The following is a 22,705-nucleotide window of genomic DNA, read 5'->3' on the forward strand; positions in this document are numbered from 1 at the left end:
GGTCCCCTCGGACTCGGAACACAGCATGGTCTTATTCCCGACTGTAACGCCCAGAGCAGCTGATGAATGGTTGGACAATGGACAGGAGTGACCTCCCGAGGAGGTGTGACCTACATATTCTACAAGATCACTGATATCCTTTACTGTTACTTGTTTGCTGCTAATACCTATACGGCATGGTAGGGCAATACGTTGGTTGGGAGACTATCTTTATATGGTATTGATGTGATGGCCGCCAGACCGGAATACACGTACTTTCATAAAAAGTATCCTCAGAGGGTAGACCCACTATGAATGTAAGATCTGACATTTCTTGGTTGGGCCCCCCAGAATTAACCTCCTGATAATGACACCCCTGGCAGCACCATTGAGCCGGCAGTGTAGGAACGAATGGTTAGGATATTTAGAACATTGCTAGGCCACTCCCCCTATGGCGCATGCACCAATGCTTGGTTTGTTATGTTTATGGCTTTCTTGTTCGGCTCAGTGAGGTTTCTCAGCTGCGCCAAAATAGTTCTGTTTTTGGGTGGGAAGAAGTACGTCTCCTTGCTGTTAATGACTCTGGATGCCGAGAAGGGTATGGCATTATTTTACGCTTTCTTTGGGACTGAGTATGGCTGACACCATAGGAAAGTATAGACTGGCTACCTGGAATGTGCGCGGGCTTGGGGCCATACAGAAAAGACACAGGATCCACGCATTCCTCCTACGCAATCACGCCCAAAAAACGTTCATACAGGAATCCCACTTAACAGTGTCCGAAACCCACACTTTGCGGAAAAGATGGAGGGGAACCATTTTCTTCTGCAGAGGGGCTACCATTTGGGTGCGGCATGGCACTCCCTTTGTAGAACTAAAGAAGAAGGTTGACGACCAGGGGAGATATGTCCTGGTGAAGGGCACATTATATGGTACACTGCTTGTTCTTGGCAGCATTTATGCCCCGAATTTTGAGCAAGAGGCATTTATGGCCAAAGTAGGCCGGGCCTTGGCTGACTGGGCGGATATTCCCTGGATCCTGGGTGGGGACTGGAACATGGTTTTAGATGTCGACCTGGATAGATCACACCCTCTCCTTCAGGTGACCGGGGTGCATAGACTGACAGAATCATTCCGGACTTGGCTCACGGGATGGGGGATGGTAGATGTGTGGCGTGGGTTACACCCGACCCATAAAGAATACTCTTACTACTCCCCAGTACACAACCTACACACACGACTCAACAGGTTCTTGTGCTCTAGCTCTCTATTGTCCAGATGCAATCCATTGGAATACTTAGCTAAAACCTTTTCCGACCACCGATCACTGACACTCGACCTGCATTGGGGTAGAGTGCCGTCTCAGGTGCCCACCTGGAGACTTAACCCACTGTTGTTAGACGACGGTCCCTTCCACGCATCGCTGTCGGATACCCTAGACAACTACTTCCGAGAGAACTGGAACACGGCAACGTCCAATTTAAGGGTGTGGGACGCCATGAAGGCTGTGATACGGGGGGCTGCTATAGGACAGTTGGTGGGAGAATGGCAGGAAATTTACAAGAAGCTTTGCGAGGTCGAAGACCGTCTGAAAATATTGGATAGGGAAGTGAGTGCGGACCCCGGGTGGAAGGGGGAGCTGCAGACTGGCAATATAGAACACGCGGAGCTGTTGGAAACGCTACGAGTCATAGACCATAAAGAATATTTGCACCGTCAACAAGCTGAGATGGACATTTCCGGGACCTGGATGAAGACCACTCGACCACAGTCAATATTTTTGATTGCTTAGAAACCGTGTCTGGCATAGCCGTTAACCCTGCAAAATCCATAGGCTTTTATTTTAGGGAACTACAACACCCTCCCCATATTCCATGTGGTGGGTACCAGATTCCAATAGCACAGACCACATTCAAATATCTAGGCATTAATGTTTATAGACTACCCGAGGACCAGATCGAGGGCAATATCCGCAGGGCCATTAATAGTCTCGTAGCAGTGGGGGCTTTTGGACGTCCTTGCCCCTGTCTGTCATGGGTAGAATTGCCGTCTCTAAAATGGTCCTGCTCCCTCGCATGTTATACTATTTTGTAAACCTGCCGGTCCTCCTCTCACAACAGATTTTTAATACACTAAACACGTTACTGATTACCCTTATTTAGGGCTCTGGACGGAGGAGAATCAGTCTCTGAAAATTGCAACTGGGCACTAGATTGGGAGGCCTTGGAGTGCCGGACCCCTAGTGGTTACTACTACGCCAGTCAGATCCAGTGGCTGGCGTGATGGGTGGCGGGCAGGAATCTCCACAAGATCGACTTCACGACAGACCGTCTGGCACGTGGTGAGCTACATTCCCTACTTTTACCTAAGACCAAGATCCCCCCGGATTGCCATCCTCTCCTGCACACAGCCCTGATGTGCTGCCGGAAAGCACTAGCGTACATGTCTGAGACCAAGCCTTACGCAGCCAACATCCCTCTAGTGGGTATCCCAACACCACAGGGACGACAGACACAACGTAGACTGCAACTCTGGATGCAGGTGGGGGTAAACACGGTGGGTGGCCTTTTTGGAGATGACACGCTGTTAGACCACGAATCCTTTTTGCAAGTCAAGTCAAGTCAAGTCAGTATTTACATAGCGCGCTACATACCCAGAGGGTCTCAAGGCGCTTGAGGAGGGGGGGGGGGGGAGTTACTTGTCGAATATCCAAGTTTTAAGCTGTTTTCTGAATGTTATGTGGTTCTGAGTAAGACGTAGGTGAGTGGGAAGAGAGTTCCAGGTTTTAGCTGCCAGGTAGGAGAAGGATCTACCTCCCATGGTGGCTTTGTTGATGCGAGGTACAGTGGCAAGGGCTTGGTTGGAGGATCGTAGCTGATGGGAGGGGGTTTAGAAAGACAGTCGTGTGTTGAGGCATTCGGGTCCAAGTTCGTAAAGTGCTTTGTGTGCGTGGGTTAAGAGGCGGAAAGTAATCCTCTTATTTACGGGGAGCCAGTGGAGGTTTTTCAGGTGACCAGAGATGTGTTCTTTACGCGGGATGTCTAGAACGAGCCTGGCTGAAGCGTTCTGGATGAGTTGGAGTTTTTTCTGGAGTTTTGCGGAGGTACCGGCGTATAAGGTGTTTCCATAGTCCAGGCGGCTCGTGACCAGTGCGTGAGTGACCGTTTTTCTAGTTTCGGTGGGGATCCAGCGAAATGTCTTTTTGAGCATGCGGAGAATGTTGAAGCAGGATGATGAGCCGGCGTTGACTTGTCTTTTCATCGAGAGTGAGGAGTCCAGGATGACGCCCAGGTTCCGTGCGTGGTCCGTCGGGATGGGTGCTTTTCCAAGGGCCTCTGGCCACCAAGAGTCATCCCAGGTGGAGGGTGAGGTGCCTAAGATGAGGACTTCTGTTTTGTCTGAGTTAAGTTTCAGACGGCTGTGCTTCATCCACTCGGCTACTTCTTTCATTCCTTCGTGTAAGTTGTTTTTGGCGGTGTTAGGGTCTTTGGTGAGTGAGAGGATCAGTTGAGTGTCGTCAGCGTAGGAGATGATGTTGAGGTTGTGTTGGCGTGCGATGGCTGCGAGGGGGCTCATGTAAACGTTGAAGAGGGTGGGGCTGAATGAGGATCCTTGTGGCACGCCGCAGATGACTTCAGAGGCCTCTGACTTGAATGGAGGGAGCCGGACTCTCTGAGTTCTTCCGGTAAGGAACGAGGTGATCCATTCCAGTGCTTTTCCTTGGATTCCGATGTTTCTGAGGCGCTGTAATAGGGTAATATGACAGACTGTGTCGAAGGCTGCGGAGAGATCGAGGAGGATGAGAGCGACTGTGTCTCCATTGTCCAATAGAGTTCGGATGTCGTCTGTTGCTGCGATGAGTGCGGTCTCAGTGCTGTGTTTGGCTCGGAATCCGGACTGAGAGGGGTCGAGGGATTTGTTGCTTTCGAGGAAGGTGCGAGCTGGTTGTTGATAGCTTTCTCGATGACTTTGGCCGGGAAAGGAAGAAGCGAGATGGGGCGGTAGTTTTTGAGTTCGGTGGGGTCAGCTGTGGGTTTTTTCAGAAGGGCGCTGAGTTCAGCGTGTTTCCAGCTTTCCGGGAAGGTGGCGGAGTTGAGGGAGCAGTTGATGATGTCTCGGAGGTGTGGAGCTATGATGGAGTCTGCTTTGTTGAAGATGTGGTGAGGGCATGGGTCAGTTGGCGATCCTGAGTGGATGGAGTTCATCAGGCGGATGGTGTCCTCGGTTGAGATTGGGGTCCATTCGTTAAGGATGTTCAAGGGGGGTGAAGGTCCTGCAGTAGGTTGATTCAGTTGGTCTCCGGGTCGGTTGTCGAAGCTGTTGTGAATGTCTGCGATTTTGTTGTAGAAGAAGGAAGCTAGTGAGTCGCATAGGGCTTGGGAGGGGGTGATGTCGTTGGAGTTGGCTGATGGGTTGGTAAACTCTTTGACGATGTTGAATAATTCCTTGCTGTTGTGGGCGTTGTTATCTAGTCGGTGTTTGAAAGCGGCTTTCTTGGCAGACCGGATTAGTTGGTGGTGTATGCGGGAGGCGTTTTTGAAGGCGTCTTTGGTGCTGGTGTTTGGGTCTTTTTTCCAGGCCTTCTCGAGGGAGCGACAGAGTTTCTTGGATTTCTTAAGATCATCGTTGAACCAGGAGGCGTTTTTGCTGCTAGGCTTGATTTGACGTTTTTTCAACGGTGCTAGGCTGTCGGCGCTGTTGGATAGCCATTGGGTGAAGTTAATGGCTGCTTGGTTGGGGTTTGAAGAGTGGGCAGGAGGGTTTTGAAGGAGCGATGAGGAGATCTGCTCGATGGTGAGTTTGTTCCAGTTTCTACGCAGGGTGGGTTGAGGGTGGTTGTGGATTGTGGTCTTATTGTATATAAAGTGAACGCAGCTGTGGTCCGTCCAATGGAGAGCTGTGGTATGGCTCATGTTTGCTGGAAGTGAAGATAGGGTCGAGTGTGTGACCAGCAATGTGGGTGGGGGAAGTGACAATTTGTTTGAGTCCGAGGTTGGCGAGGTTGTCCAGAAGGGTGGTGGCGCTGTTGTCATTGCTCTTTTCCAGGTGAAAATTGAGGTCGCCCAATAGGATGTAGTCCTCGGAGGGGAGGGCGTGTGGGGTGATAAAGTCAGCGATGTCGTCATTGAATTGTACACGGGATCCCGGGGGCCGGTAGAGGAGGGTGCCTCTGAGTGTGGTCTTGGGGTCGGTGTGGATCTGGAAGTGAAGGTGTTCGGCGCTAGAGAGGTTGACGTCTGAGCTGGTTGAGATGCGGATGGAATTTTTATGTACGATGGCAATGCCTCCTCCTGTGTGCTTGACGCGGTCTTTACGGATGATCTTGTATCCTTCTGGGATGGCAATGGAGATGTCTGGGGCTGAGGAGGCGTTCATCCATGTTTCTGTTAGGAAGGCGACGTCCGGAGAGATGGTGTCACTGGGGTTCCCCCAAGGTTATACATTATGCATGCCACGGTATCACACTATATACGAAGTACGTGGGCCCCACAGCGGATTAAACCTACACAACCCGAATTGGTACACCTACTCTATTACATGGGGACTGGAGGCCACTTAGTGAGATGGCTCTACACTGAGATCAGGGAGCACGCAGCCATATCTCTTAATGCACTCAGAGACACCTGGACATTGGACACAGGGGAGGCTACAGCAGATGGTGCCTGGAAGATTATCCTTGAACATCCCAGGAAGGTGTTCAGGAACGTTAAGTTCAAATTTATACAGGCTATGGTACTACATAGGGCGTACCTCACCCCTCAAAGGCTACATAGAATGTTCCCGGACTCACCCCACTGCTGTCACCGCTGCAAGGCAGACAAAGCTGGCTTCCTTCACATGCTATGGGCATGCCCACGATTGCGTAGATATTGGGGGATGTTTGTCATATATTACGTATAGTCACAGCCCTACAGGTGCCAGAGGAGGTGTTATATTGTTTGATAGGCCACCGGAAACGCCCCAAACATCATAAGGCCCAGTTGAAGTTCCTTGATCTATCACTGCTGCTGGCAACCAGAGCTTTAACCATGAGGTGGAAGTCCGCTAGGCCTCCGGACCTGGAAGTGTGGCGGTCAGATCTGTTGAGGTGGGACAGAGCGGAGGGTACTGTTTTGCATAGAGATGAAGAGAAGGGACTGCGGAAATACCCAATTGCGCAGGACTGGGAATGGATGCCGCTTGCGCCAGAGCAAATAGAGCTGCTGACATCACAGGCAGACAACTCGTAGATACGGATCATGTGGAGGAGGGTTGTGTGGGTATCAGATAGGGAATAGACCCTGAGGAACACACAGGTTAGTCAGTAAAATACGAGCATAATATCCCAGGTGAGATTGTTTCCGGGCCAAGAAATGGTGCCCTTTAAACGGAGGAACCAGGAGACGTACAAAGCGGGGTGGGGGGAGCGGGGAGGGATGGGAAACTGTTAAGATTTAGGTTTTCTAGGCTCAATGCTACACAACTTGGATGTACCCAGCTGTGGTACAATGGACTGATCACCTCATAAATGATTCTCGCATCTTCTATGTGCCGGTAATATTTAAGTGATCTCCAATACATTACAGAAGTAGTATTGTAAAGCAGTTATCGTCTAAATCTGGTTAATCTGTTGAGGGTGGAAAGATAAAAGGCTGTATACTGTTGGAAAGATTGTTGTATAATGTGATACATTATGCAGTCGCAAATAAAGAATAAAAAATAAAGAATAAAAAATAAAAAAATGCTGATTTAATTGGCCAGAGACGTCAAATGCGGCATTAGCTTTATTAATGTGACCAACCGTGTTTATCAGTCTCTCAGTTAATCAACAGTGGACCATTCTTTTTTTTTTTTTTTAATTATTTTATTGGCAGTGGATAAATTGCACAGAGAAACAAAACAAAGGTAAAAGATATATACCGTAGATACATAATCATAAAGAGAGCACAGAAAAAAAACAGGAAAACAAAAAATATTACTGAAAGAATGACCATGGTCTTAACCAATTCGTGATGGGTAACCATATTTTTTGGCCTAGTATCTTCCTTCTCAAGCCTTTAAATTTGTATACAGCATTTTCCAACTGATAAATATTCAACAATTGTGACTGCCATTGATTGAACACAGGCGGTTCAATATCCAACCAGCGAGAGGTTATACAGTTGCGATAGGAAGACATTGCGATGAAAATGAACCCTTCTTCAGCAATTGTTCTATTGGCGATTTGGTCAGTTTGTATTCCAAGTATAACAAGTTCGGGAGTTAAAACAATAGCTACATCCAAAATGGTATTTAGGAAGCCTTGTACTTGGGTGAGAAATATGATCAGTTTGGGGCAATGAAAAAACATATGACACAAATCGGCCGCATTATCGCCACAGCGACTACAGTTCACTCCTTTCTGTGCTTTCCATTTTGATAGTTTTGATGGTGTATAATACAAATTAAAGATAGACATATAATGTTGACTTTTAAATGAATCATTGAGAATAACTTTACTACAGACTTCAAGAGATCTAACTATGTCTACAGTTTCTAAGCCAAAAATGATCTCCCATTTTTTGTGTAGGTGTCTAGATTATCTTCTAACTTTTCCAAACATTTCTGATATATTATACCAATCTTATGTCCCTGGCAGCAGCATTCCAACAAGTCTATTTTGCTCATAGATTGTGATATAATTAATTTTTTCGTAATTAAGAAGCTACGGATCTGTAAGTATTTAAAAAAATCAGCTCTATCAAGACCAAATTTACTTTGTAATTGAGAATAGGAAGCAAATTGCCCATCATAATAGAGTGGACCAAAAGATTTTATATTTAAGTCAAACCATTTATGCATGACATGGTCATTAAAAAGCTTGGGTAGCATAGGATTCTGTAAGAGGGGGGTATAGTAATTAAATTTTGGCAGAAGATGAAGCCTTCTGTTGATTTGTCTCCAGATCTGAGATACGGTAGTCATAATTTTAAATTTAGTTTTTTTGTGATAACTAGGTTCTATTAACTTGAACAGCCATTGCCGCGCTTCCACTCCAAGCAGCATTTCGTAAATTGATGGAGTCAAAGCATTATCTAAACTATAGTCTGGGAACATTAGAATACCCATTTGCTTTAGCAAGACTGCCCAGTAATATAAGCGAAAACTAGGAACTCCTAAACCGCCTCTTAGTTTTGGCAGAATGCACCATTTGAGGGCTCTTCTGGCTCTCCGATAACCCCATAGAAACCTGGAGATGCTTCGATCTAGTTTGTTAAAAAAAAGAGAAGAGGAATAGTACGAAACAAATAAAGGAATTTTGGTAATATGACCATTTTGATTACGTTTGTGCGACCAAATAAAGATAGATGTAGATTGTTTAACCGTTCCAGAGTCCTATTAGTAGACATTAATAGAGGATCTGTATTGAGCCCTACTATGTCATCAACCGTTGGGGAGATTATCACACCAAGGTACAAAGCGGTAGATGCAAGAACTATTCTATCGGGTCTGCCAGTGGAAGAATGAATTATCTGAGTTTTAGAAATGTTAAGCTTATAGCCTGACAGCTCCCCGAAGTCTTGGGCAAGTTCTATAATTTTAGGCATGGATAAACCTACTTTGGGAGTAACAACTGCGACGTCATCAGCGTACGCGAGTACTTTATGATCGATCTGATGTATGGTCACAGGGGGAATTCCTACTTCTTTTGTGATCTTATTCAAGTATGGCTCAATGTACAGGGCAAATAATAGGGGGGAGCAGGGACAGCCCTGCCTTGTTCCCCTAGTAATTGCGAACGAACAAGATGTTTCTGTCGCTCTGCGAATTACAGCCTTCGGTTCATGATATAGCGCCTGTATGGCCAGAATATACTCTCTGGGGAACCTTTTCCATGTTAGGACAGACCATAGGAACCCCCAGTCGACTCTGTCAAACTCTTTTTCCGCGTCCAGCAGAATAGCGCCGACTGGGGATCCCGTAGCCTGTGCCCAATCAAATAGGGTGATGATACGCCTGACATGATCAGTAGTATCCCTATTTTTAATAAATCCGTGTTGGGTCTTGGAGACCAGCATGGGCATTATGTTAAATATTCTATTTGCTAATATTTTAGAAAAAATTTTGCTGTCCGCCGTAATGAGAGAAATAGGCCGATACGACCCTAGCTCACTAGGATCCTTTCCCTTTTTTTTAAACACTACAATTGTAGCTAAAGACCATGAGGCAGGTGGACGCCCCTGGAATGCTTGATCAAAGATCTTAAGTAACTCAGGCTTTAAAATGTTCCTAAAAGTTCGATAGAATTCGAGGGGGATTTGATCTGGCCCCATGGCTTTCCCAGATGCGAGGCTAAGAATAGCTAACTCGATCTCCTCCCATGTGATTGGGGAGCCAAGAAACATTGCATCCTCTTCGGACATCGGCACATTCTCAACCCCCCTCAGATAATCAGATGGGGTTCTATCTATATCGACCTCAGTCTCTGGTTTATTATATAGTACTTTGTAGTAGTCACTAAAAGCATTCAGAATCCCTTCCATAGATTCTTGGGGTACTCCAGCCAAATCAGTAATTTTAACTATCTCATTTTGCATAGCTTTTTGTCTAATTCTATGAGCTAAAATTCTCCCAGTTTTTTCATTTAGCTCGTAGCACTCTGCCTTGTGTTGTTTATATTGTACCGCTACCTGATCGGCTAAGTAAGAGTATGAAGTAGCACGTTCAATAGTTATCTGTCGTTGAGCTTCCTGGATGTCAAAGTCATTACCGTTAAATATCTGTGTCACCAAATTTAATTCAGCCTTTCGTAGTTTATCCATTTTATCTCTTAACTCTGTTTTTGCCATTAAACGTTGGAAATTAGAATAACTTATTGTTTCCCCTCTTACAACGGATTTAAAGCAGTTATCGTCTAAATTTGGTTAATCTGTTGAGGGTGGAAAGATAAAAGGCTGTATACTGTTGGAAAGATTGTTGTATAATGTGATATATTATGCAGTCGCAAATAAAGAATAAAAAATAAAGAATAAAAAATAAAAAAATGCTGATTTAATTGGCCAGAGACGTCAAATGCGGCATTAGCTTTATTAATGTGACCAACCGTGTTTATCAGTCTCTCAGTTAATCAACAGTGGACCATTCTGCTGCAATTTTGGGCACACGTTATTTTTGCAGCTTGAGACACTACTTGAAATTATTACTCGCATTGCATTAATTTGACATTTTCAGATTAATGGTAATGTTGTTGCTCATGGGTTACTTTCTTGTGTTTATCAATAAAGCTTTTGTTGAACATCACGTAACGTAGAAATACGCAGTTTTTTTTCAAATCTAGTCATGTGTCAGCGGGCAGCACTGTGGCCTTTCCTGTATACAGAAGTGAAGGACAGTCGGGGGAAATGTTAGGTGAGTTAGTAAGGAGAACGAAATTCTGAGTTTTAGTAGGTACAGCGGCTTCAGGTGCTGGGTGTTTAACGAAAGGCTTCTATTATCGTTTATTCCAGAATCGTGTAGTCATGAGGAAGCTTGGACCTGAAACGGCTATTTCGATAGCTGGAGCACGGCAGAACTCAGATTGCTAAATTCATTTACATCGGAGCCGGTATCATAGAGTAGATTTGGAGTTTCTTAATCTGTAAGAGACATGTTTTAATCAGTGAATCTTGGATTTCGGGCTATTATGAGGTTTGCAGGTTCTGACTTTCATATTGTTTTCATGCGTTTAGGGAGCCATCTGAATATATCGTATCTGTGAGTATATCAAAGATTCTGAGGTGTTTTTAAACATAAGGTAGTTAGACACGTAACTTGATTTTTTAACACTTTTCATCCTCTTTAATGGCACTTAGAGTCACTATTAAGATAGGCACAGTAGACACGAGGGGGTTAAGCTCTAGAGCATGGATTGAGGTTATGGTCACTTTCCGTTACCTTTCACCTTTGCACAATAGCACCCTTTAAACACACTTTTCTTTCTGTGCAAATTCTACTTTCTTGAATGTAACTGAGTTCTTGTGACACAACACCAATAACTAAGCATCATTCCTTTGTTGGTTTTGTAATTTCCGCCAGTAGGACGTTTATCAACAAATGTGCAAGCCACAAAGAATTGAACAATGTATCCCCTGAAGAAGGTTTTTTTTAAACCCGAAGAAGGTTTTTTTTAAACCCGAAATGCATTGGGCTGTTTTAGTTAGAACTTGTTAATTTCTTTATACAACATGTACAGATAATGTTTCTTGCGGGTAAATGCATACCAGAGTAAGTTTAAACTACTAGTGATTTATTGTTTGAATTAACAAATGCGGTTAATATTTGAATACCAATACACAATTGAGTTTGATGAAATTCAGAAACCTTGTTGTTGATTGATTCACAAAAATGTTTAGCAAAATTGCTTAAGTTATGAAACCTTAGGGACCAAGGTAAAGCGCCCTGCAGACCTCGACAAGTGCATTTTCCATAGTGGGGGGTTGGTCTATACCCCCAGCAAGGCAGCTCTCCAATTGTTTTAACAATAGTTTAGAATTGAAAACATTTGAGTTTATTTTAGGAGTGCAGGTCTACACACCTACAGAGACAAGGATTTCAATAATTTTGATACTTAAAAGAAGAGTTTGGGGTGTTACAGAATACATTTTATAAGTATTTGCAAGTAAGGGACTATTTTACTCTTTGCTTGTATTTTTCCAGACTTCAAGCACTATTCGTAAAGAAAACCAGAAACTTTTAGCTGCTGTTAGCGACAACGGCATACAGATTGCAGTTAAATTAAGTCGGATTATCGAAACTAACGTAACAAAAGAAGAAGTACAAGAATTTCTGGAAACAATGGATTCTGCAGTGGCGTCAGTTAATTTGAAACTTCAGCAACATAGGATTATGTTTATGCTTTAATATGCTGCAGAGCTTATTTCTTAAGTGAGCTATGACCCAACCATCTGCTTAGTCATGCTGCCCAAAATGCCAAGAGTATGCTGAAGACTTACGTCATATGTTCGTCACCTGCCCAAGGCTAAATACATTCTGGTCTGATGTAACCCATGTGCTTGCAACACTGGTGGGTCATGATAATCAGATAACAGAGAAAGAAATAGTATTAGGGATAATACTAGATCGGGCAATCTTATGAGATCTCTAGTTTCAATCATTATAGCATGTGCTTGTTTATGCATTGCTTGTGTATGGATTCAAAGAGTGAGTTCAAGAATTAATGAATTTTGGGTCTTACTTAGAGAAATTTCTGAAATTGAATTAGCGCTAGATAAAGCCAGAGGTCCGTGCTCTTGGTTAAAATTTTAAAGGTGTGGTCTAGTCTTTAGTGGGACTAAGAAGTAGAAACGCATACGATTCTTATTTTAAGCCATCTTTTTAATCAATGAACTTAATGTCATTTTCCGATTTATTTATTTTTTGTTTGTACAATGTATGCAACACCCCCTGTGTTCTCATTAGTTTTGATATTGGTTACTTGGGTTTTATCTATGTACTCTTTTTGGTGTATTGTATTATACTTATGTTTAAGAAAAATAATTAAAAACAATAAAAAAATAAAATGATAAACCGGTTTCAACATTTTCCTTGAAACTAATAAAATTCTTGTAGAAGCAAATTTGAAATGGCAGCCTGTTTGAATAATATGTAGTTAAATAAGAGAAAGAACGGTCCTGTTGGAGGTTTTTATGGATACCCCAAGGAACTGCTAGTGCCTAAATTGATGTTAGCAGCTTCCTGCCGAGATGATGGAACAATGAAGCAAGCCCGCTCTGATTTTCGGCACTTTACGTGGTAACATGAGATAACACGACCAGGCCTTCCAGAATAGCAGACACAACCACTCTGTCTGAGACAAAAAACCCCAGGGCCAGCCACAAACAGAAATTAAGGTGTTGGAGCTTGTAAATGGCTCACCGGTACTTCAGGAGTAGACTCATGGTGGTCTCCTCCGCTGAGCGAGTGCTGGAGCGGTCTCAGGAAATCTGAAGGCTCCCAGGTCGAATGGAACTCGAGGCGGCACCGCCATCTTTGTTGCTGCAGTAATCACGCTCCCATCTCTACATTGTTGTCATGCCAACTGCTCTGCAACATGGCAAGATCCTGACCTGGAAGGTAAAGGTAATGAGATTTATTGACAATAACATAGAATGCTAGCACAGCTCCATCCTTGTCAAGTGAATATCGTCTACCTGAGGCTGAGAAATGACGATCTAAATGGAGGGGACTGTTGTTTGCTACTACTTATTCAAAGTTTGTCAGCGCAGCAGCTATCTGGTTGAGAGAAGGGCACCCATTTGAAGCACATGCCACTAAAATTGATGTCAATGGGCACTATGTCTTTGACCACTGGTTATTGGATGGGGATATGTTGGTTCTGGGCAGTTTGCATGCCCCCAATACTGAACAGGACATCTTCCTACAGCATGTATCATCAGTGTCACACATCCCTTGGATGTAGGGGGTGATTTTAATGCAGATTCAGACACCAGCCTTGACTGTTTACTGTTCACACACCCCCTTACCGAAGCCCTGTCTCATTGGATATCAAACTAGTCCATGGTAGATATGTGGAGTGATCATAATTGGGGAATGTGCAAGTACTCCTTTCTTTCCCTGCTCCGCACAGCCTACATGCCTGTTTAGATTGTATCCGTTGACCATCCCATATGATGGAGAGTTTCACACAAGGGACTTTAGAGGGTAAAATGTTGTCGGATCCCAATTCACTTAAAATAGTAATGACGTGGGGCAGAGTCCTGATTTGATACCCATATGGCTCAAGCAGCCAGTGCTCCTAGAGGACGTAGTCTTCAGGGAAACCCTGGCCACCGCAATTGATACTTACTTCACTGCCAACGAAGACAGAGCATCCACCCCACTTGTGGAATGGGAGGCGTTCAAGATGGTGATTAGAGAAGTGTCCATAGCCACTACAACAGCAGGCAATTGATGCTCTGTGACTTACACCATGCAGAAACACCATTGGGAATCCTTGAACAGGAGAACGTACATGACCCCACACACCGGGACGTTGTGCAAGACACTAGGATCAAATACGTTGAAGTATTGGAATGCCTCAAGATTATAGACCACAAAATGTATGTGCAGAAGTTGCACACCAAAGGCGATAAAGCAGGGACATTACTGGCATCTCTGATACAACAATCATTATCTCCCACCCTGATCTTATCCATCACAACTCCCTCTAAAGTAAAATGCACCACACAGTTGGAAATAAACAAAGCCTTTTGCTCCTATTACACACAGCTTTACTACACCAGACCCTTTCCACCCTCCACAGGGAGGGATACGTTCATGCATGGGTTGAGACTCCCACAGATCTCCGCAGTATCTCATGTGGCAAATAAAGCCCCATTGGCGCCAGATGAACTGCATCAGGCAATTAGGGATATGACGCATAACAAAACACCTGGCATAGATGGTTTACCAATAAGTTGTTTTCTACTTTGGCCTCTGGCTTGGTCCCACGCCTGGGAACATTATACCCGGCATCCTTAGAGGTGGGATCACTGCTGCCCACAACCAGCCTGGACATGGTAACCTCCCTGCTTAAACCCAGCCACGCACCAGAGGACCTTCCTCTTATAGACTGTTCTCCCTATTGACATGGGAGTATAAAATATTCAGTAAAGTGCTGGCCCAATGACTGCTTCCCTTACTTCTCGCCCTCATTCACATTGTCCAATGTGGCTTTGTACCACGCTGGAACACCTCTTTAAACATACCACGTCTGTACCAGGTAATGGAGATTGCACATGACACATTTTCCAATACTGGTTGTCTCTCATTAGACCTTCAACAAGCAGTTGATTCTCTGGATTGGAAATATATATTTTCAGTTCAATCCAACATTCCTTCCAGCGTCATTAATTGGGTCCAGCTTCTATACTCCAATCATGCAGGGAGGGCCAAAACAGGAACACATATTTCCTTACAGTACCCTATTTCCCAAGGAACTGATCAGGGATGTCCGTTGTCACCTTTATTATCTATTCTGCCAATGGAACCCCTTGCACAGACATTCAAACAGGGAGCGACTGGCTGGGGTATCCCACAGGCACTTCAGACACAAACTGTTTTACTATATGCAGATGACATGATAGCTTACACCCGAGACCTAGGTATGCACCTTACACCTGTTTCTACTATACTCCTCTCCTTTGGGAACCTAACTGGCCTTTAAGTCAATCACACCAAAGTTCATGAATTTTCATTCCATGATAATATGTCTCATGGCACGATTAACCCAGGCACTCAACTTTTTCTGGTCACACATTCTGATATCTGGGCATCCACGTTCATAGATCACCTACAGAGCTATTAGACTGGAATCTGATCAGGGCCATTTCAGCATTAGAGCTCAGGTGAAGTTCTGGGGAACATTGCCCATATCTAAAATGGTAATGCTGCCTAAATTGCTATATTATTTTGTTTTCCCTGGATGGTTTTTAAGACAATAGGCTCACTATTACTTGATCTTATTTGGGGCTCCGGAGGAGGATGCATTAGCCTCTTTAAGTTGCAACATGCAACTGAGGGGGGCAGGCTGATTTCAGATCTTACTGATTTTCTGCCCAGCTACAGTGGTTAGCATACTTGTTGGCAAGGTTACACATGAAGGAAATTGGCTATCCACAAAGTAATCTCTACTCTGGTGGTCTGCATAAATTGCTGCTACCAGGAGTTGCACCTACCCCCCAAACTCCCCTTACTCTTACATATTGCCGTAACATACTGGAAAAATGCACTCGGTTATACTCATCCCCCTAAGTATTATTCCCAAAATATTCCTCTATGCAGCCTGCCCACCCAGGTGGGTATTCTCACTGCTAACAGACTGTTGCCATGAGAACCAGCAGGAATCATGACTTTGGGCAACCTGTTCGAGGAATGGGATCCTAATGCCACGCCAAGAGCTGCCCTCTTTCTTAAACATGCAAACATCCTATGTAATGTCCAAAAACACTGGGCATCAACAGTCTCAGAACCAGATACACATGCACTAGTACAGGGGGTTTATGACACGGGCAGCTGCAGGCACTTAGTTAATTGGCTCCATAAAGGGCTGCACACTCATCTATGGATTTTACTGATCCCACTAAAGACCCAATGGGAAACTGAACTCAATTGGGAATTCCACAACAAACAATGGAAATTTTTGATGGAATACCCCAGCATGATACTACTCTATACAGGTTTTTGATTTATTAAGGTCTAACTGTTGCATAGGGCATACTTAACGCCCTCTTTATTGCAAAGGACTTTCTCAAAGGTCTCCTCTTCCTGCCTAAGATGCCCCACTGAGGACGCAGACCTAATGCACATGATGTGGTCCTGCCCCGCGCTTTTATCCTAATGAGCGAATATCCGAGAGTCTCTTATGTCACTAATGGGGTCCAGACACTGGGATACAGCAGAACACTGTCTTTTAGGGCCATATCCTCGACCAAAAGCCTCTAAAATTGAATCACGATTTGTCTACTTAGTACTTCTCCCGCTGCTGGAAATCGCCCATTGCACCTCTTGTATTGGGTTGACACAAAGAGGTCTTGTTCTGGGGCGCCACAGACTTATGCTATATGTAGGAATGAATATCTTAGGTTATGCAAACAACCTATAGCTAAGATGTGGGATACACTGTTGGAACAATTCAAAGCCCAAGAGGAGTTTGCTGTCTGAACGTAGTTCAGGCAATGGGACATGCAGTTCTGGGTCCCTGCCGCTTGGTGTTCACTTATTATCCATTCTAGATGTTGCCTCTCGTAACTATTGACGGGAACAGACAACTCACCCTACACCATTCTGGCTTGGTGGCAGATGAGGGCTGCACGGTGTGGACAGCATTATGGGTGGTAGTTATGTTACAGATCATATTTTTGCTTTTCTCTTTTTCTGATTCTTTATAATATTTGACACCGTGATTTTATGTAATGTATGCGGATCACTACTGAGTTTCTACTGCTTATATCTTCTTGAATATTAGAATACTGTGCTACTCTGCTAACTATGCCGCAATATCTGCCAATAACAATATGCTGTGTAAATATAAAAAAACAATAAATACATATAAAAAATGCAATTTACACTCTAACAGTTCTATGTTAAGGGTCTAAAGGTCCCAATAACCACCAAAGGAATATTGTTATGTTTCCAAGTTAATTTGTAAGACATGGCACGCCATTATTATGAGGGCTTAGATACAGCAACTTGTGGGGCCCATCCAGTGCTTAATTAGTAAAAGAGTACTAGTGCCAGAAGAGCTGCACATAAGCCCTTGGCCAGAGCAATTAGATGTCAGTGTGTTGAATACCACGGCTGGTAGTATTTAATCCACTAACACACACTTCCTGACTTTTGATCTCACTCTTTCAGTTTCCTGCTATTTACCATTCTCTCTTTCTCTTCCTACTTCCTTTGCCTTTGTATCTATTTCCCTCTCTTGCTTGTGGTTAATGTCTTAAGATAAGTACTGGCCCCCCAAAAAGAAAAAGAAGTGCTGTGGGCCCCACCAGCAACCACCGGCTCAAATTAAGCACTGGTATGGAGCTGTTACTTACTCCTTTACATTTACCTCAGAGGTGGCTAATGAAAAAGATGATTCGGTCCTTTGCTAGATTAGGTGTAGATGTTTACTCTTCTACAGCTATGTATTCACTCTTACTCACAAAGACATGGGCTCTACTAGAGGCAGCTATAAGATACCCAAAAGACTACTGCCCAGATGCATCAAGCATTTTTGGAGTCGCAAACGGTGCGATTCCTTAAAATCGGCCGTTTGCGACTCCAAAAATGCTTTTTGATATGCATCATTACTTTTTGTTAAAATTCGCTAATTTTGCGAATTTCTTAAATGCGATTGCATTTAAGGAATCGCAATTGTGCGATTCCTTAAATGGAATGCATCATTGTAAAAAAATTAGCGAATTTTAAAATTGCAAGTGCAAATTACCACGAGTTTGAACCTCGTGGTAATTTGCACAATTGTTTAAAAAAGCACAAAAATGCATTTTTTAAACTGTTAAGTTACAGACACACATGTCCTTAGGACGGATGTATGACGTTATAACGCATACTATTACAACTACCTACCGTTACAACGCGACCATTACAACGCATACCATTACAACGCATAGCGCTTTGAGGTGCTGGATAGTGGTAAGTATAATTTACTATTCTAACTCCAGTCCCCGTGGACCCTAGGGAAGGTGTTGGATAGTAAATTATACTTATTCCCTATCCTAGAGCTCCCCCCAGCGCAATGCGTTGTAATGGTATGCGTTGTAAAAGTCGCGTTGTAATGGTAGTGCGGAGTAAAAGATGCGTTGTAACGGGTGTATACCCCTTAGGACATGTGTGTATGTAACTTAGATGTAAAAGTGCATTTCATGGGTGCAGGGGGGGGTCCTTTGGACCCCCCTCTCCACCCTTGAAATGCTTTGTTGAATTCCGATTTTAAAATTGCGAATTCGCAATTCCCATTCATTCCTATGGGCATTTCAGCCCATAGGAATTATTGGGAATTGCGAATTCGCTATTTGAAACTCGCAATTTTATTGCGATTCGGTAAAAATTGCGATTTTTTCCGAATCTCAATAAAATTGCGAAATTATTGATGCATTGACATTTGCGATTCCTTTTTTGCGATTCCTTATTTTTCGCAAATAAGGAATCGCAAATGACAACGTTGATGCATCTACCCATACATGTTAACGTAGCACCACTTTTTCCGTCCTGAGTTTTAATGCCACAAATGGGTGCATTGTGGAATTACTTATTCTGGTTCAGGTCAATCAAACAAATCTGACTAACAACTGAAAACAATGATTTGTAAAGGCAAACATGTGCTACCCCTGTGACCTGCCTTTAAGGAGACCTTTTCAAAGTAGAAACAATTTCATAGTATCTGCTATGAAAAATTATCAACACTGATTAGTTGAAAGATGTCATTCTAATCTCATGACAGAGGAAGGAAAACGATATAACTTAAAAAAAAAATCCATGCCCCTAGCTAAATGTCAGTCAATGTTGTTATCAGATAACTATGTAACTATGTTTGGCAGGTAAATATTAAATATGACTAAATAACTGCATGGTAGGAAATGACATTATAATTTGAGTCAAATGTCTTTAAAAATAAGTGACATGGATAGTGGATTAAGGATATCTCCAGTGTAATGCAAATTTCTAAATATGTGATTATTTAAAGGCAGCCTCTGTGCTTTGCCTTCAAAGACCTGTTGACAAAGTTAATGTTCCAAATTCATGGGTATTGATTATTAATATTTTTTAACAAATAGTGTAGCATTGATATCATACAGACAGTACTTGGACTAAAGAGGTGGCAAACATACCCACGTTGTGTCTTTGCACCTTTTATATTTTCTACATGGAAATGAGATGCACACAGTTTCTTTGTCCCATAAACTCACAATGGCATGATTCTTCCTCCTCTCTGCTGATGTTGTGGCACATGTGGTGTTAACAAATAATGTACTGAGGAAACTTATCAAACCAATTGAAATGTCCTTCAAATAATCATCATGAGAAAGTGAGTGTCTCTTTATTTCAATGCAATCCCAAGATCAGAAAAGGTTAAGGAAATTAGTTGGAGAAAAGTCATTGGCAGATAGACCTATTTTACCAATATACTCACTACAGGACATGGGAATAGGCCACTCACCCTGATATAAGCAGTGAGCCAATACTAAGATATGAACATTTTAGGAGGGCACCCATATCTGGCACCACACACATTTTAACTCTGGGGATTATATTTCCATTAATCAAGATACTGACCTTGTGGGCCTTTACAGTGACAGGGCTACGGTTATAGTGTATAGTGTGATATTCCCATCCGGAATAGCTGCAAAAAGACCCACAGAAAGACCTAATTCACACGATCAAATGATTTAACAACATTTAACGTGGAAACTATTAAAGGAGGAGATGTGTCTTCAACAAAGTATTTTGAAATAAAGAAGCATGGGTCAGGTCCTTAAGCAGTCTTGTGCACAGAAAACTGCACCTATCCTCATGCACATCTGAGGAAATATCTAGGTTAAGTCTATCCACATGCAGGCTGATGAGCCTATTTGCATTACATTTTAGCAAAAATGTAGGGCTATGGTTTAACACAGAGAAGGGACTTCAACAGGGTTTAAAATTAGTGTAATTGTTGCCTGCTTTCTGTATGGAGGATCTTGTTCATTAGTAGTATTTGTTTTGATAGTGAAAGGCTAGAAATTGAGGTCTTTTTTCTTTCCGAAATTATCAAGGACTGGGCCCTCGACTGCACTCAAAATGGCGGCTCCTCCCAAAGGCCACATTTAATATATAACTTCCATTCAGGACCGCCTTAAAATTCCCTCTTAAAATATGGGGCATGAAGTCTGCAAAATTGGATAAGAGGAATATTAGGAGGATGCAAAGATGTAGAGGTTAGTGTGACCTAAAGGTAGCTATTATTCTCCTTGAGGTGTTACTACCTATGGTGTTTATAACCTCTACCTGGTCATTGTCTTTATTTATAATAGTCACCCTATGTATGTGGTATTATCACATAACTGGCCTCAACTTTTTACTGAGAAATCAATCTTTGCCTTTGTCTGTAGTAAATGTGTTTCCTGAAGAAAAAGAAAAATCTCACTAGTGAAAAACTGTAGATAGACTATCACATTGGCTCTCCTATAGACCATTTAATTTCTTCAAGCTAATAATTGCACTGTGCAATGTGATTTGTAAATTAAACCAAAATAGAATGTACAATTTACTTGCCCCTCTGCAGGGAGTATTAAGGAAAATGTACTTCAGGAACTTCAATTGAGCATTAACACACAGGTATTTAAACTCCTCTCCTTTCTATCTCAGCTCCAACCGAGTCTTCTCTGTGGTTCTTGACATATAAAATGGACTGTACAAGAGTCCATCAGGTTGAATATTTTTAAGATTTAGTGCAGCCTTAAAATGTTTTCCTTTAATAAATAGCTCCCAAAATTTGCTAACATCATGTGAGGTTTTTGTTTATTTGGATTGCCGTCAAATGTATCAATTTATCAATGAATCAGGCGTTTGTTAAGCGTGACTACTCACCCTTAAGGGGCTCAAGGTGCTGGGTAGGGGAGGGGGGGCGGTTTAGCAGGCTCCAGTCCATCAAGGGGGTGTCTGTCTAAGAGCCAGGTTTTGAGGTTTCTTGCGAAGATGGGGAGCGATGTTGTCTGTCTGAGGTGGAGTGGCAGGGCGTTCCAGGCTCGGGTCGCGAGGAAGGAGATGGAGCGGCCTCCTGATTTTTTTTTTTTTTTAAATATATTTTTATTGCAGGAATCAGTAAATCGTTACATAATCGACCAGCATTATAGCACAAGCAAAATCAATGAGACACAACCCTCCGTCCCCCCGCCGTAAGTTTCTTACACAGCCATTCAGCCCACAACCCTGGGGTCGGGCGGCGAAATTCAATGGGGGCTCAGAAGGATGTCGAAGCTGGTCCGGATGATCCACTGTCCGTCATCTGCTTTTCCAAACAAGCCTATAAACCCAGAAAGAACCCAGAAAGAAAAACCCCGCCCTCAAAAACGCTACGAACCAAAGAAAACCCTACCCAACCCCGCCATCAGTGCACGGTAACAACCGCAACAGGATCTGCTAAGGGACCCATGGGGAAAGCAACAGATCTGAAAAGTGCAATCGTTTATCGGGACATGGGGCGAGCTGCTTCCTCACCTTCAGTGTCGCTGGGGGCGCAATAATCCCTAAGGGCCTGCACTAACGTCTCCCACTCCAGCGCTGCCTCCTGCGCCTTCTCATTACGCTGCCTCCAAGCTAGCTGGTATCTCAGCGTGCTCTCCCCCGCCGCCCACTTCAAAAGTTCGCTGTGCCATCGGCTTCCTGTCGGACCAACTCGTGCCTTCCAGTTCCTGGTCACCTCTCGTTTAGCAAGGAGTAGCCCTAAATCGATGAACTTGCTGGATATTTTATTTTTGGGGGTATGAGGGAACCAGTGTAGGAGTCCCACCGCCGCGTCAAACGATAAGGATCTCCCCGTCACCTCCTCCAGGGTCTTCCCCACTTCTACCCAATAGGATGACAATCCCGGGCAGGCCCACAGCATGTGGAGAAGGTCCGCCTCCTGGGCCGGGCACCTGGGGCAGTCCGCCGAATTCGTAGCAAAATATCGCCTGATTTTCACCGGGGTCAGATATGCTCTATGGAGCACGTAATAGTGGACCAGTTGAAAGCGGGCGTGGCGTGTGCCCTTCCAGGTTCGCCGCACCAGCTGGGACCAGGTCGTCTCCGGGATCTCCTTGCCAATGTCCTCCTCCCAACGGTTTCTCAGAGTAGTGAGGGGAGCCAGCCCCTCATTGATCAGTCTGCCGTAAAGGCAAGTGACCGCCTTCACCGTGCCCGCAGACATCATCACGTATTGGCACACCGGAGATAAAGTGGGTTCCTCCTGCCCGCGTTTCCAGTGCGCCTGGATCGCTCGGACAAGGGCCGAGTGCAGCAGAAAGTCGCCGCGGGGGATCTCGAAGCGATCAATGAGCTCCTGAAAGGGCAAGAGCGCCCCGTCCTCGTATAGGTCCCCTATTAGCTGTAAGCCGGCGTCCTCCCAGTTCGCCAACCGTGACCAATCGCCGCCATGGGGCAAAGCCGTCAGCATCCCCAAAGGTATTTCGGGCGCATACGGTGTTCTCAGGTGGCCCCGGGCGTGAGCTCGGTTCCAACACAGGCGAACGGTCCGCTCCTCCAG

Source organism: Lissotriton vulgaris, chromosome 9, assembly GCF_964263255.1.
Source record: "Lissotriton vulgaris chromosome 9, aLisVul1.2, whole genome shotgun sequence".
Lineage (NCBI taxonomy): Eukaryota > Metazoa > Chordata > Amphibia > Caudata > Salamandridae > Lissotriton > Lissotriton vulgaris.